This window comes from Lactuca serriola, chromosome 2 (genome assembly GCF_051521515.1).
Source record: "Lactuca serriola cultivar US96UC23 chromosome 2, Lser_US96UC23_V15, whole genome shotgun sequence".
In the NCBI taxonomy this organism is placed as follows: domain Eukaryota; kingdom Viridiplantae; phylum Streptophyta; class Magnoliopsida; order Asterales; family Asteraceae; genus Lactuca; species Lactuca serriola.
The window spans coordinates 188343528-188355823 of record NC_136409.1 but is presented as its reverse complement, the minus strand read 5'-3'; the positions used below and the strand labels follow the sequence as shown (position 1 = coordinate 188355823).

Genomic DNA, 12296 nt, shown 5'->3' with positions numbered 1-12296 from the left:
CAAAAAGTCATTTTTAATTCTTATTATCTCTAAATTGACTAGCCCAAATCTGCAGGCGTTACATGGTGCAACGTTATCACAGTAGGTAATTTCCTGAAATCTTCAAACGACCATAACTATTGTATACGAGCTCCGTTTTAGACATTCTTTATATCCAACGAATCGCTTCGACAAGCTCTACAAGTTTCATTAAGGTCTCAACAACTAATTATCAATCTGTTTTAAATTCATAATTTTTATAGAGATTATAACTTAGACTATTAAAGTCCGTATGAAAATCATAACTTTTTCATACAAACTCCGTTCTCGACTGTCTTTATATTGACAAATTCATAATTACGATATCTTCAACTTTCGTTTGCATTGTATTGGCCACTATGCAACTGATCTTAATTTCGATTTCTATGTCGCGCACTATTGTACTGAAACTTCGAAAAATCATAACATCCTTATACGATGTCAAATTTAGGCGTTCTCTATATGTACACTCTTGCTTTAACGATTACTACAACTTTTGTTTAGATTAGTTAGGCTAATAAGCAACCAATCTCTAATTCACTTTTTATGACACACTTTGTTGTATAGAGCTAAACACGAAACTTTGACGAATCATAACTTCTCCATACGAAGTCAGATTCGAGCGTTCTATATAACCACGGAATGTCATCATGACTACTACAAATATCATCAATATTATTTATCCAAAATAATCTTTTATTAAAAACATCTATTTATCGCTCGCAAAGCATACGACAAATATTTATTACTTATTATATCTTAAATGTCTAAACTGAATTTGCGGCATTACACTATTTCTAGAGGCTCTATAGTGGTCAAGATCTTCGCTATTAATGCCTAAGAACTACTAAGAATGGCCCTCGAGAAAACAGGAGGGCTTGGAAGAAACTAGAAGAAAAATGAACAACAAATGAAGTAGAAATTGAAGCTATATATAAGGAAAATCAAAGGGTGTGTCGCGTCTTGTACACGTGGCAGCCCATGTTTCGTCAACGTCACCTGAACTTAAGGTGGAAGGATCGATTCTAGTTGCAACACTTGGAAACGATCCGTCGTGAAACGTGGCAGCCATCTGACAGTCCGATTTAATTATTTTTCTAAAATTCATAACTTTCGCATACGGACTCTAATTTTTGACGGCCTTTATATCCACAAGTAGCTATACACGAGCACTACAACTTTAATTTGGACTTCGTCGAGTAATTCATATTTTATTTTTCGTGTTTCGGTTCAAGGTGATTTAGACTATAAATTACGTTGCGAAATTCATAACTTCTTCATACAAATTTCGTTTTCGACTGTCTTTATATCCTTAGCTTTATATCGCCGAGTACTAAAACTTTCATTTACACTCCATCGGCTAATTCTCAATTTATTTCAGTTTTACAAATCTGAACAAGTTTCTCCGCGTTTTGAAACTTAGGGACCAAGTTTCGCTTATATCCTTCACACGAACTCCGTTCTTGACCGTATTTATATTGACGGATTCATATTTACGAGTTGTTCAACTCTCGTTTACATTGTTTTGGCTAACAATTAACTAATTTTAATTTCGATTTCTATGTTGCACACTGTTGTGTTGTGTCACACTTGAAACTTTGAAAAATATTAACTTCCTCATACAAAGTCAGATGTTGGCAATCTTTATATCGACACGTTCCTATTGACGAATACTTCTACTTTAATTAGTATTACTTTTGCCAAAAAGAAACTATCTCCGGTTCACTTTTATGACACGCACTATCATATCAGTTTGAACACAAAACTTAGATAAATCATAAATTTCTTATACGAAGTCAGATTTGAGCATTCTTTATACCCACGGAATCACCATCATGGCCACTACAACTTTCATCAAGACTATTTATCCTAAATAGTCTTTTATTTTTTAGACGTTCATTTGACGTAATTTGTTAATTCTATACTAGTAATGTTTTATTCAAATACTATAAGCAAATAATAATTTTGTAACGTCCCAAAAATATGATCCAAAAATTTCATTTTTAATTTAAATAAAACAATATTCAAAAAAAATCATCCATACATCTCAAATGAAAATAAGTATATCAATCACATAACAATCAGAGTGATTTCTCAAAAGTGGAGTCCATGTGGGGTGCACGATGCAGTCATCCCGAGCTCTTCCCCTTGGCCCCCGCCCTGCTTCGAGCCCCACTCGGTTTACAGATCTGTTATTCTGAGGCCTCGTCTTTCACTGGGCCTCGTCCACTATACACTTACAATCTATATCACATAATCATGCAAACACATATAATGATCATAAACACTAGCATATGTTCCAGTCCTCAGGCCTCGCCCGACATTGAGTCCCGCCCAGTATACATAGTAGCACATAACACATGAAAGGTTCACGCAGACTCCTAACATCCTAGGATAATCAATAAGGGTCAGCATTGGTACCTTAGACCCGCTAAACCCAACGAGGAAGCTCACCTCGAATGCTGAATCTCACTGAAACAAATCCCTAGTTGTTGCCTTAACGATACCCCGAGCTAAACAATCCAAACAACACCCAATTAACATTTGGGTTCCAGTCTATAGCCAATAATCCATACTTGGGGTAAAATGACCATTTTACCCCTAAGCAAGTTTGAACCAAAACTGAGGCCCAAATCCACAAACCAAAAAGGCCCAAAACCAATTGTTTCTCCTAGCCCCACTTATGGCCCAATTTTCCAAATTGGGCCCACCCCCATATGGTCCTTACCCTAAAGCCCAATAAATTTCCTTAGTCCAAAAGCTTGATTTCAGATGGCCCAATAAGGCCCAAAGCAACAAGGTCCAAAGAAGTGGCCCAACCGCGGCCCAAAAGATATGAAGCCCAATCAGACTGAGTACGCGGGGGTGTACTCAGTTGTACGCTAAGCGTAGCCGCTGCATCGTTTGTATGTTGTGCGTATTGACTTGTACGCCCAACGTACACCTTCATTAAGCCGACTTTTCCATTAATCTCTTAATGCTTAAGTCCAACGGTCCAAAACACAGATCCGAGTCCCTAAGAGTATCTAGAATCATAAAGTCACTGACTTGGTGACTTTGCATGCTCAAAAGATCCCAACTCCGATTTATAACATTCTACATTCATAAAAATGGCCATAACTCATGCATGGATGGATCTAAGCTTCAAAGACGATAACTTTCTGTGTCTAGGACCAAAAGAACACCAAGAGTCGCAACTCTAAGCTTAAGAAGTGATATTAAACCACAAGATCTCATCAATGGGACCAAAAATCAAACAGAGGAGATCTAATCTTCTAAAGAGCAAGATTAAAACTTTATACCTCAAACAAGCCAGAAAGAGAGCAGATAATCCTAATCTATAAGTTTCTCCTTAAACCACCACCTTGCTCCAACCTTCTCTTTTTTGAAAATGGGACAAAACAAACCAAAATGGACATTATAAGCTCAAAATCTAAGAGAGAGGCTGGTTTCGAATATGATGCTTAAATGTCTGAGGAGGCTAATACATGAGTGTTTCAAAAGCCATAAGGATGCTTATAGAGTGTCCACACTCTAAAATTAGGGTTTTAATTAAACCTTGCGTACGCCCCGCGTACAAGGTTGTACGCCCCATGTACACATCCGGAACCCCGACCAAGCCTTCGTATGAGTACGCTAAGCGTACCACTTGGTATGGCCCGCATACTCGCTTTACATCTTGTATGCTAAGCGTACCTTATGGTACGCCCTGAGTACATCATAATGACCTAATTGCAAATTAATAAATACACAAGGACCATAAATAGCATACCAAGAATTCAAGTGTTACAATTCTCCCCCACTTGAATCAGACTTCATCCTCAAAGTCCACAGTCCCAAACAATTCTGGATAGTGCTCTCTCATCTCATCCTTGGGCTCCGAAGTCTACTATGACCCCTTACGGTGCAGCCACTGCACCTTCACTAACTCTACAACCTTGTTCCTCAAGGTTTTCGTCTTCCAATCTAAAATTGTCACCGGTCTCTTAAAATAATTCAGGAGGTCATTCACCCGAATATCCTTCAATGGTACAACTGCGGAATCATCCACCAAACACTTCCGCAGCTGAGAGACATGAAACATGTTATAAATCTGACTGAGCTCGACTGGAAGATCTAGACGATACACAACCCGGCCCACTCGAGCCAAAACCCTGAAGGGACCAATATACAAGGGGCCCAACTTGTCGTGCTTCCTGAATAGTATTACACCTTTCCCAGGTGACACCTTCAGGAGAACAATATCTCCCACCTGAAACTCCAAATTTGACCGGCGTCTGTCAGCATAACTCTTCTTCCAACTCTGAGTTGTATGGAGCATGATCCGAACCAACTGAATTAGCTCAGTGGTCTTGAGTACCACCTCAGTACTCCTCATGACTCGTCGACCGACCTCAACCCAACAAACCGGGGTTCTACATTTACTCCCGTTGAGCATCTCAGAAGAAGGTCGATTAATGCTAGCGTGGTAACTGTTGTTAAATGAAAATTATGCTAACGGAAGATACGTATCCCAACTCCCATCAAAATCCAACATGCACACATGAAACATATCCTCAAGGTTCTGGATAGTTCGCTCACTCTGCCCATCGGTCGGTGGATGAAAAGTTGTACTGAAATCAAGACGATTGCCCAAATCGTCATGAAACCGCTTCAAAAATCTGGAAGTAAAATGAACATCTCTGTCTTGAACCACAGATACCGACACCCCATGACGTGCCAGTTCCTCCCTGATATAAATCTTGGCCAACTTCTCTGCATAAATACTCTCCTTAATCAGAATGAAAGGCACGCTCTTGGTCAATAGATCCACGTTGACCCAAATCAAATCCACTACGTGCGCAATCATGGGAAGCTTCGTGATAAAATACATGGTGATGTCCTCCCATTTCCATACGATAATCTCCAACGGCTGCATCTTTCTGTGAGGACGCTGATGCTCTACCTTGACTTTTCTGCAAGTCAGGCACCGCTCGACATATCATGTCACATCCCATTTCATGCAGGGCCACCAATAATTAGGACTAAGATCCCTCTACATCTTCGTCGCCTCGGGATGAATAAAGAACATTGACTTGTGGGCCTTTTCCATCAGAACCTGGCGTACACCACCCCAATAAGGAACCTAAACTCGCCGATGCAGAGTAAAACATCCACGGATATCATGATGGAAGGAAGCCACCTGACCCACAATACATTGACTCTTTCGGTGCTCTTCCTTTATAGTCTCGGCCTAAGCCTCACGAATCCACTCCACCAATGGAGTGATCACAGTCATCCTCAAACATATATCTCTGATCGGATCCGCGATCACCTTACGGCTGAGAGCATTGGCCACCACATCGGCCTTCCCCGGGTGATAAAGGATCTCACAATCATAATTCTATTGGATTAGTGTCTAAGTCCATAACTATAATTGGTCTGTACTTGACCTGACTCGGCATGGTCTATTTGGGTTGCTTGGTATCGAAACATTTGGATAGACCGTTTGTGAGGAGAGGACATTTGTGACATATTAATATATTACAAGTTCTAATATATTAATATTAAATCATGTTATTTAATTAGTATTGACCAAGAATAAATTTGGACTTAACTTAGTGATCAAAAGAGACTAATTAAATATATGGGGGTTGATTGTGTAAATCATTCATTCTTATATATATGGGCTTATGATCCATGATTCCTTATGTTGGGTTAAACCCATGTGGTGACCCATGGATACTCCATGGAGGTTAAAACCCATGGAGCATAAGGAATGGGAAAAGTCATGGGTTACATGGTGTAACCCTAATGTGAACACTATATAAGGACCCCTTTGGCTCAAGAAATTGGCACTAGTGACACATATATGAGGGCTAGCTGATTTGAGCATGAAGTGTCTTCTTCTCATGGTTATTCCATGTGTTGGTGATGTTGTGTGAACCATTTGCGGTGTCACACTTGGGGCACTAGGCTCTCGAGCTTCATGGAGTCAAGCTACATCGAGAGGTATGTATTCTAACTTGTTATATTACCCAAGTAACAAAAGATTGTATGCTAGATAGGCTAATACCTTGGAATATTCATATTTGCATGTATAATAGAGAAAACATAGATCCAAGGTATTTAGGGTTGCATGTACACTTAGAAGTGTTAGAATGCTCATAACCCAACAGTGGTATTAGAGCCTAGGCTTGTTTTCAATTATACTTGATGCAAAGTGCTGAAAAATGCTGAAAAAATTGATTTTCGGGCTGTCTGGGCACGGGACTCGCTGAGTCCACTGATGGACTCGCTGAGTCCATGAAGAAACTCATCCTACTCGTCGAGTAGGTTCATACACTCGACGAGTAGGACCCCCAGACATCATATTTTTGACTTTTAGGTTTGGAATTGGACTAGAATCATTACCCTAAGCTGTTTTTGAACATATAAACCTATTTTTGATGTGGTAATGTTCATTATAATCCAATTTCAAAGATAATTGTCAATAAATTCATGTTTTATATTAGTTTAAGGATTAGGCTAATTACATGAAAAAGTTTGATTTGAATTATCTTGTTCTTATGAGTTGCTTAGATTAATAGAAATGTTATGTGAAATTGCTGTTTTCAATCCAAATTAATCTAACAGTTGATTCTAAAATGTGTTTTTGTAACTTGTCCTCAAGTTATATGAAAAGTCACATTTAAGATTCATAAAACTCATAAATACTTCCACAGGTTATGAATAAAGAAAAGTCACATTCTTTTAATAGTTTAAAGTCTTCCATAACTTGTCCTCAAGTTATGGAACTTGAAGAGTTGTTGGATTAAAACAACTTTAAACACATAAGTTATGAAATTGAATAGTTTTGAATAGTTTCAAAACTTTCCCTCAAGCTTTGGAATTTGTAAAGTTTCCCCTCGTGAATACTTTAATTCCAAGTTAATCCCTTAGAATTTTAAAAGTTAAAATTCAACCCTTATACTTTATAATATATATATATATATATATATATATATATATATATATATATATATATATGTATGTATGTATAAGAGCAAGTCGTCCTACCATTAGTAGGCCTCATTCACGAAGCCGATCTATAAGGGGGGTATAAGGATACTGCCTATAAAATGACAGTTTAATGGGTGTCCATTCTCACCCACCGCTTCCTTGACTGGTGGAGGGTTGTTAGCCGAACAGGTAGGACAAGGACTATAATTCTCCCTTCATTAAAAGTAATAATGATAAATATAAAGTAACTAAAATATTTTTATAATTCCCAATCTTAGTTACTTTAGGAAAATGTGAATAAGGTGCTAATCAATGAAATTACACTTTGCACTTTACTTAAGTTGGTTAGTGGAGCGTGTATGGTTAACCGGCACACTGACTTGATTTGACAAGGTAGGCAAAGGGTAACTTAATATTTATCATAGTATCGATGGAGCGCTTGTGGTTAACCGGCACATCGATTAAGGGGTAAATATTAAGGGCATCAAGTAATTTGCATGGTTACTTCACACCCTCGGCATCCCAGTCACAAAACCTGAAGGGAACACTCGAGATTGAAACATGCCATTGAACAGTTCAATGAATCTCAAAAGATCTAGGAGTTTCAAATCCAATTAAAACCTAATAAATTATTTCGTTTTCATGGTGGAAATTGGTGAATCGTCATTCGCCTACCTTCAAATATTTTATAGCTTGGATTACGGCATCCCTCTTCCAAGTTATAAAATTATTGTGTTGGGTCCTAGCCTTAATATTTCATATTGGGTGTTATATTAAGGACTCTAGATCAACTATCTTGAAATATCTCCCAAAAGATGTCTAGTTTAGCCATCTATGATCTTCCCAAATCTCTTGGAACTTCACTTCCTCCACCTCCTCCAAATTATTCTCCCTACCCCACCAGTTCAAGGTCACTCAAGCCCTATTGGCAAGGAAGGTCTATGTGTGCTCACATCTTGGAGATGAAGTCACATATTGACAAGTCGGGAGAGTTGGGTGTCAAAGTCTTAAGAAAGTTAGATGTTCAATCACTTTCTAAGTCACATAGTGAGTTCCTTTGGGACTGCTATGAGATAGACTATGACATGACCCTTAATGATCTTATCTATTTGCTTGGTGCTGCTGAATCAGCAATGATTTGGAGCTTTGGTAAAGCAAATTTGATTAGTAGATCAACTTCCCAATCTACCATGGACATTGACAATGGTAACATTAGATATCTAGAAAAGCCTTCTCTTCCCAAGGAAAGGGATTGACCATAGTCAACTCGGTTGACCAAATGGTAAAGAGAAAGGCTAGTCTGAGATAGTCCAGTGCACCATTCCCAAAGAGTCCATATGTTTTGCTAAAGGAAGGGGCATTGATTGCAAAGCTTCCTATTTACCTGAAAGATCATAAGGTTGATCAAGTCAAGGAGTTTGACCCTACTTCAGGTAAAGACCATTATCTAAATCTGTTAAGCTTCTATTATAAGATTCTTGTTACATGATGTGACTGGGTCACATGTTGATGTTTTAAAAATCAAAGAAAAGTGAAGAAACTTAAATGAAGTATATGTTGATTTTGATCGAGAAAATGTATTTCGATCGCATGGTTCGGTGATCAGAATTTTGAGCTGTTACTTAGAAGTTATGATATATTGCTTAGGAATAGATAACAACAAAGTTTTCCATGTACTTTTGCACTGTAAGGATAAGTTTTTCCGCAAAGTTTTTAAAATAAAAGGAAATTTTTGATTTCATTTATTCTAAGTATCGTTACAATGGCATTTGTGGAAAATTATTGCTTATATGATTCTATTGATAGCAATATTGCAAAATGGATTTGTTCCTTTCATTTGTGGTGGTGTATAAATTTACCAAATAAGGAAAGATTCTCATCACCCAAGGTTTCAGTTGGATAGAAACTTGGAAATCATGCAAGTTGTATAGTATGATGAATGAGAATTTTCATCTTTGGAAAATTAAGACTAATTCCTTATTCACATGTATATGTGAGTCAAGTGCAAGACTAAGGGATCAAGTACACATGTTTTTGAATCAACTTGTCGAGTTGTTGAGGAAAACTTGAAGAGTTGGCGACTATTTATAAAACCCTAATTTTTAGGGTGTTTCACCCTATTTAAAGACCATATGGCCTTTGGATGGCCTCTTTGTCCGCCCCTCTTTCTAGAGAAATCCTAATTCACGCATTCTTTCCCTTTGTGAGTGTGAGTGAGCTTGAAGTGTGAGTTTTTGGTGATCTTTGGAAAGAGCTTGGAGTTTAAAGAGGTTTGATTGAGAGGAAGGTTGTCGATCCAGTATCTTCTCTGTTGTTGCAACCATTTTGAGGTATAAAGTCGATAACTTGGTCTTTTATTGCTTAGATCTTTCCCTTTGGAAGTTTATCATTTTTTTTGGGTCATATTGGGGTCATTCTTGGTTTGGCCATTTAATGAAGTTGGCACTTCATATCTGGACGCTTGTGGCCTCTTTGGGCTTGAAGCTTCAAGCTTTATCATGTTATAGGCCCCCTCCATGCTTTAGGCCCTTGTTTGGCCTTCTTTGAGTGTTTTAGCCTCCTTGTCTTATACATGGACGTAAAGTTAACAACTTTACGTGGTTTTCCAGCTCATGAGTTCTAGATCTGCATTCTTAAGCGTTGGAAGGGATGAAAAAGGGACTGAATGAGTTGAGTTGGGAAAACTCGACGAGTTGTCCTGGAAACTCGGCGAGTTGGCTCGAGTTTTCCCACTATTCTGGATATTATAGGAACTCGACGAGTTGTCTTGATAACTCGGTGAGTTAGTTGGGGTTTTCCCCCATTTCTCTATTGTAACAGCCCGGATCTCCAGGTATTTTATTGTTTTAATATTTTGAGTTTTGAGAAGGGACTCGGCGAGTTGGAGCTCAGACTCGCCGAGTAGGGTCGCGATTCTGGACGCGGGATTCGTTCGGACTCGGCGAGTCCAGGCTATGGACTCGGCGAGTCCACGCTGTTTAATGAAACCCTAATTTTTCGGGTTTGGGACCTATTTAAATGGCCTTATGGCCGTCTTTTGCATCCATCATTCCATAGAGAGATACCCTAAAAGTGCTTTAGCGATTTGAGAGTGAAAGGAGGCATTTCTTGACATTTGTGTGTTGTTTAGCAAAGAAGAAAGAGGCTCTAGCCAAGAGGAGGCAAAGGGGACTGCTATTTGGTGGATTGGAAGCTCGACCCTTCAATCTAAAGGAGGATTAGAGCTCGGAGGATCGAGCACGAGGGATTTCCAGGGATTGTGAGATACCGAGACACACGAGGTGAGTCTTCTCACTATATTTTACCTTGAGTCGGTAATCAGAGTTATGTGTTAGTGTATGTATGTTATGTGCATGTTATGTGTTGTACTGCATTATTTCTATGTGATCTATGTTGTGCATGTTTATAGAGTTGGAACCGGAAGGTTCATAGAGTTAGAACCTGAGGGTTCACAGAGTTGGGTGCACGGACCCATAGAGTTATGGCCTCGAGTGGCTAATATGTGTTTTATGTGTGGTATTTTGGGGAACTCACTAAGCTTTGTGCTTACAGTGTTAGTGTTGTTGTTTCAGGTACTAGCGATGACCGTGGGAAGGCGCCGGCTTGATCTGTACACACGTGGAGGAATTTGATATAATTATGTGATCTTGGGATTTGTATGATACTTATTGGAATTTGAAATTGATGTTTTATTAAATTAAAAGAGAAATGTTTTTATGAATTGTGAAAAATAAATTTTTAAAATTTTCGGTGTTACAAGTTGGTATCAGAGCCTTGGTTTGAGGGATTCGAGTACACTTTCGGGCGTATTTGAACTCAAACTGAGGATTTGAGATGTATTTTCCAAAAAGAGTAAAAGATTTTCGAAAAACGCAGAGCAAGAGATGTGTGTACGATCAGTCAGCGCCCGAACGGTGATTTCCCAAAATACCTTTTTGTATTATGTGATATTCATATTGATATGATGTATCCGCATGCTAGAGTAGGCTAGGTATTGCTATTAGGACTAGAGTGGCCTGATGTGTGATGCCTTAGCCTAGGGAGAGGTGAGCTGCTATGAGATGCTTGAGAGTGAGTAGGTAGCAGCAAGGGACTTATGAGAGATCTATTAGAGAGTAGTCTATGCATGATAAAGTACTTGAGACCTGGGATCCGAAGAGAAGGACTTGGAGTGTATTCTGGTGCGGTGCGGACAGTAGTATTGGGCCCGTACTACTGGAAGCACCGGAGCGGTGTGCAGCCCAAGTCAGAATCTTTGGAATGCCAAGAATCAAGGAGAAAGAGTTGTCGAGTGAGAGCATACTCGTGTAGATTCTAATTTATCGTATGTTGTATTTCAGAGGTAGATCATGGTGAGGACACGTTTGATGCCCGAGAGCAGTGGTACCAGTGAGGAGGAGATCCGCCGGATCATTCAGGAGGAGGTGGCTGCGGCCATCAGGGCAGAGATACCAGAGATGTTTGGGTCTATAAAGACCACCTTGATTGAGACGTTTGATGAGCGCTATGCCGCTCTTTCTGAGGCTGCTGCTGCAGCGGCTACCGCAGCGATTGCTGCTGCAAGGCCGCAGGGTGGGGATGCGTTGCTGTTCCGTGAGTTCAGCAACACGAAACCACCGGAGTTCGATGGTACTCAGGATCCGGTGGCAGCTATGAGGTGGATATCTGATATTGAGGGGTGTTTCTTCACTTGCTCGTCTCCTGAGCATTTGAAGGTACGGTTCGCGCTGAACCAGCTTCGCTTGGGAGCGAAGGACTGGTGGAAGTTTGTGACAGCGCATTATTCGCCTGCTGAGCTTTCTGCGGTGACCTGGGAGAGGTTCACCACTATGTTTCGAGATGAGTACGTTCCCCCGGTGGAGAGGGAGCGTTTAGCACAGGAGTTTCTGACCCTCAAGCAGGGTACTGAGTCTGTTACAGCGATCACGAGGATGTTCCACGAGAGGGCGATGTTCTGCCCTGAGCACGTGTCCACTGAGCAGGCACGTATGAGCCGCTACTTGAGCATCTTGAGGAGGGATATTCGGGAGTTCGCTGCAAACTCCTCGTACCGGACATTTGCCGAGCTTCAGGCAAATGCCCGGAAGAGGGAGATTGAGCTTGAGACTCAGGCCAGGGAGGAGGCGGAGTCTCAGGGGAGGGATCGGCGACCGGCATTGTCGCAGCCGGCCGCCAAGCGGGCCAAGCCTGCTGATCCCCGACCAGGGAGCCTGAAGGGCCGCACTTGCGGAAAGTGCGGCAAGGGTCATGACGGAGTCTGCCGAGCAGGGTCTTGCTACAAATGTGGCAAGGAGGGG

The 12296-nt window shown here is 40.3% G+C and overlaps 1 long non-coding RNA gene across 1 annotated transcript; it reads left to right on the top strand.

Annotated features, from left to right (window-relative positions):
• Window positions 1-9808: 9808 nt before the first annotated feature.
• Window positions 9809-11333, top strand: LOC145087807 (uncharacterized). The gene is made up of 3 exons (XR_013700886.1): window positions 9809-9832; window positions 10130-10280; window positions 10572-11333. It is a non-coding gene; the product is annotated as an uncharacterized LOC145087807 (long non-coding RNA).
• The last annotated feature ends 963 nt before the right edge of the window (window positions 11334-12296 follow it).